A 10,000-nucleotide genomic window follows, 5' to 3' on the forward strand; every position below is an offset into this window, starting at 1 on the left:
CTATGGAGGGAAAACTCGTGGAAAAAACGTGTCATCTGGACACAAGAACATCGCTATTTAGATGTGGTTAGGGTTTCACCAAATTAATGACATAGTATTTTAAAATAGACTTAGTTTCTCTAAATGATGACTTATTTTCTCTAAATGAGGACTTGGTTTCTCAGAATAATGAGTTAGTTTTAAAAAAAAAATGAGTTCGTTTTTCAATATAGAATTAGTTTATCTTAATAATGACTTGATAGCTACTCCCCAAAAAGTTGACTACAACACGTTTCAGTGAAGTAATTTGAATGTGTTGTGTCCACAGGTGGCGCTATTGAGTGTGAGTTCGTTTTTCAATATAGAATTAGTTTATCTTAATAATGACTTGATAGCTACTCCCCAAAAAGTTGACTACAACACGTTTCAGTGAAGTAATTTGAATATGTGTTGTGTCCACAGGTGGCGCTATTGAGTGTGAGCATGCAGAATCGTATACAGGGATAAGGTTTTAACAAATTAATGACTTGGTATTTTAAAATAGACTTAGTTTCTCTAAATGATGACTTAGTTTCTTAGAATCATGAGTAAGTTTCTCAAAATATTGACTTCATTAATTAGGGTTTGGAGTTGTTAAAGCAAAATAAGGAACGCTTCACGAATTTGCGTGTCATCCTTGCGCAGGGGCCATGCTAATCTTCTCTGTATCGTTCCAATTTTAGTATATGTGCTAGCGAACTAACACAAAAGAAACCTGGATCTGAGGGGTATTCATAGGGCTCTGATTCTGTGGATGCTCACTCATAGTTACAGATCACTGGCAGCTATGGAGGGAAAACTCGTGGAAAAAACATGTCATCTGGACACAAGAAAATCGCTATTTAGATGTGGTTAGGGTTTCACCAAATTAATGACATAATATTTTAAAATAGACTTAGTTTCTCTAAATGATGACTTAGTTTCTCTAAATGAGGACTTGGTTTCTCAGAAAAATGAGTTAGTTTTTAAAAATAAGGAGTTTCTTTTTCAATATAGAATTAGTTTATCTTAATAATGACTTGATAGCTACTCCCCAAAAAGTTGACTACAACACGTTTCAGTGAAGTAATTTGAATATGTGTTGTGTCCACAGGTGGCGCTATTGAGTGTGAGCATGCAGAATCGTATACAGGGATAAGGTTTTAACAAATTAATGACTTGGTATTTTAAAATAGACTTAGTTTCTCTAAATGATGACTTAGTTTCTTAGAATCATGAGTAAGTTTCTCAAAATATTGACTTCATTAATTAGGGTTTGGAGTTGTCAAAGCAAAATAAGGAACGCTTCACGAATTTGCGTGTCATCCTTGCGCAGGGGCCATGCTAATCTTCTCTGTATCGTTCCAATTTTAGTATATGTGCTAGCGAACTAACACAAAAGCAACCTGGATCTGAGGGGTATTGATAGGGCTCTGATTCTGTGGATGCTCACTCATGGTTACAGATCACTGGCAGCCATGGAGGGAAAACTCGTGGAAAAAACGTGTCATCTGGACTCAAGAACATCGCTATTTAGATTTGGTTAGGGTTTCACCGAATTAATGACATAGTATTTTAAAATAGACTTAGTTTCTCTAAATGATGACTTAGTTTCTCTAAATGAGGACTTGGTTTCTCAGAATAATGAGTTAGTTTTTAAAGATAATGAGTTAGTTTTTCAATATAGAATTAGTTTATCTTAATAATGACTTGATAGCTACTCCCCAAAAAGTTAACTACAACACGTTTCAGTGAAGTAATTTGAATATGTGTTGTGTCCACAGGTGGCGCTATTGAGTATGAGCATGCAGAATCGTATACAGGGTTAAGGTTTTAACAAATTAATGACTTGGTATTTTAAAATAGACTTAGTTTCTCTAAATGATGTCTTAGTTTCTTAGAATCATGAGTAAGTTTCTCAAAATATTGACTTTATTAATTAGGGTTTAGAGTTGTTAAAGCAAAATAAGGAATGCTTCACGAATTTGCGTGTCATCCTTGCGCAGGGGCCATGCTAATCTTCTCTGTGTCGTTCCAATTTTAGTATATGTGCTAGCGAACTAAGACAAAAGCAACCTGGATCTGAGGGGTATTCATAGGGCTCTGATTCTGTGGATGCTCACTCATGGTTACAGATCACTGGCAGCTATGGAGGGAAAACTCGTGGAAAAAACGTGTCATCTGGACACAAGAACATCGCTATTTAGATGTGGTTAGGGTTTCACCAAATTAATGACATAGTATTTTAAAATAGACTTAGTTTCTCTAAATGATGACTTATTTTCTCTAAATGAGGACTTGGTTTCTCAGAATAATGAGTTAGTTTTAAAAAAAAAATGAGTTAGTTTTTCAATATAGAATTAGTTTATCTTAATAATGACTTGATAGCTACTCCCCAAAAAGTTGACTACAACACTTTTCAGTGAAGTAATTTGAATGTGTTGTGTCCACAGGTGGCGCTATTGAGTGTGAGTTCGTTTTTCAATATAGAATTAGTTTATCTTAATACAGTTTTTTTCGATTGAATAAACACTAAAATCTAAAGTATTGCCCAATTATCAAAACCTTACACTCAAGGAGCAAAACTTGGCCCCAGATTTACACCACTGTAAGCACAATGAGTCCGTTCACACTTTGTGCAAAACAATACACACTGTGATTTGAAACACTAACACACACGTCTATGCATTAGACACAGAAGTATATCAAGATGTCACTTCCTTGCAATTCTAAAGCACTAACTGTCAAATTACCACACCTATGAGCCAGTTGATTGAACACTGCCATCAGTTGTGCAAACACAAGATTGCTTAATTGTAGACACACCAATCAGGTTTAAGCACTATAAAAATGCAGCAGGTGAGTTCACCAAGCTTAACCAAAATGGAAGGAAGAGGAAGAGGAAGAGTGAGGATGAGATGGGGAATCGGAGAAGGAGGAGAAGAAGGAGGCAGAGGCCGTGCCAGAGGCCGTGGCCGAGGAAGAGGAAGAGGAAGAGGAAGACCTCAAGCAGGAGTAGGTGAAGCTCAAAGGAGAAGAGGTCCAACTTTAAGCAATGAAATTCGCGCAACTCTTGTGGACCATGTTGTGAACCATGGATTGACGCTGAGGGAGGCTGGACTGAGAGTCCAGCCAAATCTCAGCAGATTCACCGTGGCATCTGTCATAAGGGCATTCAGACTGGAAAACAGGTAAAAAAATTACCTGTTTACAGCTTCTTACTGTATGCACCCCATATCAGCACTTTTGATACCCCTTCCTGTGACATTTTACAGTAGGTTACATGTATTTTGTTCTACATAGGATTGAGGGTCGAGTACAACGAGGAGGAAGGGCTCCCATTTTCACACCCCTGCAGGAGAGGGAGATTGTGAATATGGTTTTGGCAAATAATGCCATCAGGCTTCGTGAAATCCAGGCCAAAATTATTGAAGACCAAATCATCTTTCATAATGTGAATCAGGTCTCTCTGTCCACCATAGCTCGTATCCTGAAGGCACATCAGGTACAAATGAAACAGTTGTACCGAGTGCCTTTTGAGAGGAACTCAGAGAGGGTCAAACAGCTGCGGCATGAGTATGTAGAGGTATGTATTGTTCACTTTAGCACTCTGATGTTGCATACTGCACACATAACCTTTTTTTACATGTAAATGTACTGTACACTAAATCTATGCTGAACTACACAATCTTGTCTTTCACTGTATTTTAGAGAGTTTTACAAATGGATGCTGAGGCCATTCAGCATGAGTTCATCTACATAGACGAGGCGGGGTTCAACCTCTCAAAGGTCAGAAGGAGGGGAAGAAATGTAATTGGCCAGAGGGCAATTATTAGTGTCCCGGGGCAACGTGGGGGTAACATCACCCTTTGCGCGGCAATCACCCAGAATGGGGTCCTCCACCGCCATGCCAACATGGGTCCCTATAAAACACCTCACATCCTTACATTTTTGGACAGAGTATACAACCTCACAATCATAAATAACATGCAGATCCAATACATTGTCACCTGGGACAATGTTTCATTCCACCGCTCTGCTCTGGTTCAGAACTGGTTTACGCAGCACCCACATTTCACAGTCCTTTTCCTGCCACCATATTCTCCATTTCTTAACCCAATTGAAGAATTTTTCTCGGCATGGCGGTGGAAGGTTTACGATCTGCACCCCCTGGCTCGGGTGGCCCTCATTCAGGCCCTGGAGGAGGCCTGTGACCAGATTGAGGCCACAGCCATAAAGGGGTGGATACGGCATGCACGGCGATTCTTTCCCCGCTGTCTTGCAAATGAGGATATCGCCTGTGATGTGGATGAAATTCTCTGGCCAGATCCAGCTAGGAGAAGAGACTAACAGTAGCAATTTATGTGCTGTGTTTTCTTTTTTGGGGGGGTTCTTTTTTTGTACAGGATAAAATGTTATATTCATGAAAACTGGGAAATGTTTTTTTTTTTCGTCATGTTGGCTTGAGTATATGGAAAAAAATAAATAACATTGTCAACAGCATTAGTCTTGTGTCCTGTGAGGTGTCTACAGTAATGCATACAAGTGTTCACTGTGTGTATTGTTTTGCAAAAAGTGTGAGCAGACATTGTGTTTACAGTTGTGCAAATCCGAGCGATGTTTTGCAAATTCACTGTGTGCTTCACCCATACTACTCTATGCACTTAGAAGCAGAATTAGCCGAAAGTGTTTAAGGTTTTCAACAGCAGAGTGTAACTGGTGCAAACAGAGTTAAGTCATATGCAACGTGTGTGTTTCATATGGTAAAAAAATATGGTTTTGATAAGTTAGTGTATAGTTTTTACAAGAGTGGTTCATTTTGCAAAGGAGTTCAGGTGTTTTGCTAATTGGGTATGTGGTTGTGCTATTCGTGTGTTGGGTTTTGCTAAACAAAACAAAACAATCAAAATTGTGTTTATTCGATCGTAAAAAACTGTAATGACTTGATAGCTACTCCCCAAAAAGTTCACTACAACACGTTTCAGTAAAGTAATTTGAATATGTGTTGTGTCCACAGGTGGCGCTATTGAGTGTGAGCATGCAGAATCGTATACAGGGTTAAGGTTTTAACAAATTAATGATTTGGTATTTTAAAATAGACTTAGTTTCTCTAAATGATGACTTAGTTTCTTAGAATCATGAGTAAGTTTCTCAAAATATTGACTTTATTAATTAGGCTTTGGAGTTGTTAAAGCAAAATAAGGAACGCTTCACAAATTTGCGTGTCATCCTTGCGCAGGGGCCATGCTAATCTTCTCTGTATCGTTCCAATTTTAGTATATGTGCTAGCGAACTAAGACAAAAGCATCCTGGATCTGAGGGGTATTCATAGGGCTCTGATTCTGTGGATGCTCACTCATGGTTACAGATCACTGGCAGCTATGGAGGGAAAACTCGTGGAAAAAACGTGTCATCTGGACTCAAGAACATCGCTATTTAGATTTGGTTAGGGTTTCACCGAATTAATGACATAGTATTTTAAAATAGACTTAGTTTCTCTAAATGATGACTTAGTTTATCTAAATGAGGACTTGGTTTCTCAGAATAATGAGTTAGTTTTTAAAAATAATGAGTTAGTTTTTCAATATAGAATTAGTTTATCTTAATAATGACTTGATAGCTACTCCCCAAAAAGTTAACTACAACACGTTTCAATGAAGTAATTTGAATATGTGTTGTGTCCACAGGTGGCGCTATTGAGTGTGAGCATGCAGAATCGTATACAGGGTTAAGGTTTTAACAAATTAATGACTTGGTATTTTAAAATAGACTTAGTTTCTCTAAATGATGACTTAGTTTCTTAGAATCATGAGTAAGTTTCTCAAAATATTGACTTTATTAATTAGGGTTTGGAGTTGTTAAAGCAAAATAAGGAACGCTTCACGAATTTGCGTGTCATCCTTGCGCAGGGGCCATGCTAATCTTCTCTGTATCATTCCAATTTTAGTATATGTGCTAGCGAACTAACACAAAAGCAACCTGGATCTGAGGGGTATTCATAGGGCTCTGATTCTGTGGATGCTCACTCATGGTTACAGATCACTGGCAGCTATGGAGGGAAAACTCGTGGAAAAAACGTGTCATCTGGACACAAGAACATCGCTATTTAGATGTGGTTAGGGTTTCACCAAATTAATGACATAGTATTTTAAAATAGACTTAGTTTCTCTAAATGATGACTTATTTTCTCTAAATGAGGACTTGGTTTCTCAGAATAATGAGTTAGTTTTAAAAAAAAAATGAGTTCGTTTTTCAATATAGAATTAGTTTATCTTAATAATGACTTGATAGCTACTCCCCAAAAAGTTGACTACAACACGTTTCAGTGAAGTAATTTGAATGTGTTGTGTCCACAGGTGGCGCTATTGAGTGTGAGTTCGTTTTTCAATATAGAATTAGTTTATCTTAATAATGACTTGATAGCTACTCCCCAAAAAGTTGACTACAACACGTTTCAGTGAAGTAATTTGAATATGTGTTGTGTCCACAGGTGGCGCTATTGAGTGTGAGCATGCAGAATCGTATACAGGGATAAGGTTTTAACAAATTAATGACTTGGTATTTTAAAATAGACTTAGTTTCTCTAAATGATGACTTAGTTTCTTAGAATCATGAGTAAGTTTCTCAAAATATTGACTTCATTAATTAGGGTTTGGAGTTGTTAAAGCAAAATAAGGAACGCTTCACGAATTTGCGTGTCATTCTTGCGCAGGGGCCATGCTAATCTTCTCTGTATCGTTCCAATTTTAGTATATGTGCTAGCGAACTAACACAAAAGCAACCTGGATCTGAGGGTTCTTCATAGGGCTCTGATTCTGTGGATGCTCACTCATGGTTACAGATCACTGGCAGCTATGGAGGGAAAACTCGTGGAAAAAACGTGTCATCTGGACACAAGAACATCGCTATTTAGATGTGGTTAGGGTTTCACCAAATTAATGACATAGTATTTTAAAATAGACTTAGTTTCTCTAAATGAGGACTTGGTTTCTCAGAATAATGAGTTCGTTTTTAAAAATAATGAGTTAGTTTTTCAATATAGAATTAGTTTATCTTAATAATGACTTGATAGCTACTCCCCAAAAAGTTGACTACAACACGTTTCAGTGAAGTAATTTGAATATGTGTTGTGTCCACAGGTGGCGCTATTGAGTGTGAGCATGCAGAATCGTAAACAGGGTTAAGGTTTTAACAAATTAATGACTTGGTATTTTAAAATAGACTTAGTTTCTCTAAATGATGACTTAGTTTCTTAGAATCATGAGTAAGTTTCTCAAAATATTGACTTTATTACTTAGGGTTTAGAGTTGTTAAAGCAAAATAAGGAACGCGTCACGAATTTGCGTGTCATCCTTGCGCAGGGGCCATGCTAATCTTCTCTGTATCGTTCCAATTTTAGTATATGTGCTAGCGAACTAACACAAAAGCAACCTGGATCTGAGGGGTATTCATAGGGCTCTGATTCTGTGGATGCTCACTCATGGTTACAGATCACTGGCAGCTATTGAGGGAAAACTCGTGGAAAAAACGTGTCATCTGGACAGAAGAACATCGCTATTTAGATTTGGTTAGGGTTTCACCAAATTAATGAGATAGTATTTTAAAATAGACTTAGTTTCTCTAAATGATGACTTAGTTTCTCTAAATGAGGACTTGGTTTCTCAGAAAAATGAGTTAGTTTTTAAAAATAAGGAGTTAGTTTTTCAATATAGAATTAGTTTATCTTAATAATGACTTGATAGCTACTCCCCAAAAAGTTCACTACAACACGTTTCAGTAAAGTAATTTGAATATGTGTTGTGTCCACAGGTGGCGCTATTGAGTGTGAGCATGCAGAATCGTATACAGGGTTAAGGTTTTAACAAATTAATGATTTGGTATTTTAAAATAGACTTAGTTTCTCTAAATGATGACTTAGTTTCTTAGAATCATGAGTAAGTTTCTCAAAATATTGACTTTATTAATTAGGCTTTGGAGTTGTTAAAGCAAAATAAGGAACGCTTCACGAATTTCGTGTCATCCTTGCGCAGGGGCCATGCTAATCTTCTCTGTATCGTTCCAATTTTAGTATATGTGCTAGCGAACTAACACAAAAGCAACCTGGATCTGAGGGGTATTCATAGGGCTCTGATTCTGTGGATGCTCACTCATGGTTACAGATCACTGGCAGCTATGGAGGGAAAACTCGTGGAAAAAACGTGTCATCTGGACACAAGAACATCGCTATTTAGATGTGGTTAGGGTTTCACCAAATTAATGACATAGTATTTTAAAATAGACTTAGTTTCTCTAAATGATGACTTATTTTCTCTAAATGAGGACTTGGTTTCTCAGAATAATGAGTTAGTTTTTAAAAAAAAATGAGTTCGTTTTTCAATATAGAACTAGTTCATCTTAATAATGACTTGATAGCTACTCCCCAAAAAGTTGACTACAACACGTTTCAGTGAAGTAATTTGAATGTGTTGTGTCCAAAGGTGGCGCTATTGAGTGTGAGTTCGTTTTTCAATATAGAATTAGTTTATCTTAATAATGACTTGATAGCTACTCCCCAAAAAGTTGACTACAACACGTTTCAGTGAAGTAATTTGAATATGTGTTGTGTCCACAGGTGGCGCTATTGAGTGTGAGCATGCAGAATCGTATACAGGGATAAGGTTTTAACAAATTAATGACTTGGTATTTTAAAATAGACTTAGTTTCTCTAAATGATGACTTAGTTTCTTAGAATCATGAGTAAGTTTCTCAAAATATTGACTTCATTAATTAGGGTTTGGAGTTGTCAAAGCAAAATAAGGAACGCTTCACGAATTTGCGTGTCATCCTTGCGCAGGGGCCATGCTAATCTTCTCTGTATCGTTCCAATTTTAGTATATGTGCTAGCGAACTAACACAAAAGCAACCTGGATCTGAGGGGTATCGATAGGGCTCTGATTCTGTGGATGCTCACTCATGGTTACAGATCACTGGCAGCTATGGAGGGAAAACTCGTGGAAAAAATGTGTCATCTGGACTCAAGAACATCGCTATTTAGATTTGGTTAGGGTTTCACCGAATTAATGACATAGTATTTTAAAATAGACTTAGTTTCTCTAAATGATGACTTAGTTTCTCTAAATGAGGACTTGGTTTCTCAGAATAATGAGTTAGTTTTTAAAGATAATGAGTTAGTTTTTCAATATAGAATTAGTTTATCTTAATAATGACTTGATAGCTACTCCCCAAAAAGTTAACTACAACAGGTTTCAGTGAAGTAATTTGAATATGTGTTGTGTCCACAGGTGGCGCTATTGAGTGTGAGCATGCAGAATCGTATACAGGGTTAAGGTTTTAACAAATTAATGACTTGGTATTTTAAAATAGACTTAGTTTCTCTAAATGATGACTTAGTTTCTTAGAATCATGAGTAAGTTTCTCAAAATATTGACTTTATTAATTAGGGTTTGGAGTTGTTAAAGCAAAATAAAGAACGCTTCACGAATTTGCGTGTCATCCTTGCGCAGGGGCCATGCTAATCTTCTCTGTATCGTTACAATTTTAGTATATGTGCTAGCGAAGTAACACAAAAGCAACCTGGATCTGAGGGGTATTCATAGGGCTCTGATTCTGTGGATGCTCACTCATGGTTACAGATCACTGGCAGCTATGGAGGGAAAACTCGTGGAAAAAACGTGTCATCTGGACACAAGAACATCGCTATTTAGATGTGGTTAGGGTTTCACCAAATTAATGACATAGTATTTTAAAATAGACTTAGTTTCTCTAAATGATGACTTATTTTCTCTAAATGAGGACTTGGTTTCTCAGAATAATGAGTTAGTTTTTTAAAAAAAATGAGTTCGTTTTTCAATATAGAATTAGTTTATCTTAATAATGACTTGATAGCTACTCCCCAAAAAGTTGACTACAACACGTTTCAGTGAAGTAATTTGAATGTGTTGTGTCCACAGGTGGCGCTATTGAGTGTGAGTTCGTTTTTCAATATAGAATTAGTTTATCTTAA

The sequence above is a fragment of the Echiichthys vipera genome (assembly GCF_963691815.1).
Source record: "Echiichthys vipera genome assembly, chromosome: 20".
In the NCBI taxonomy this organism is placed as follows: Eukaryota; Metazoa; Chordata; class Actinopteri; order Perciformes; family Trachinidae; genus Echiichthys; species Echiichthys vipera.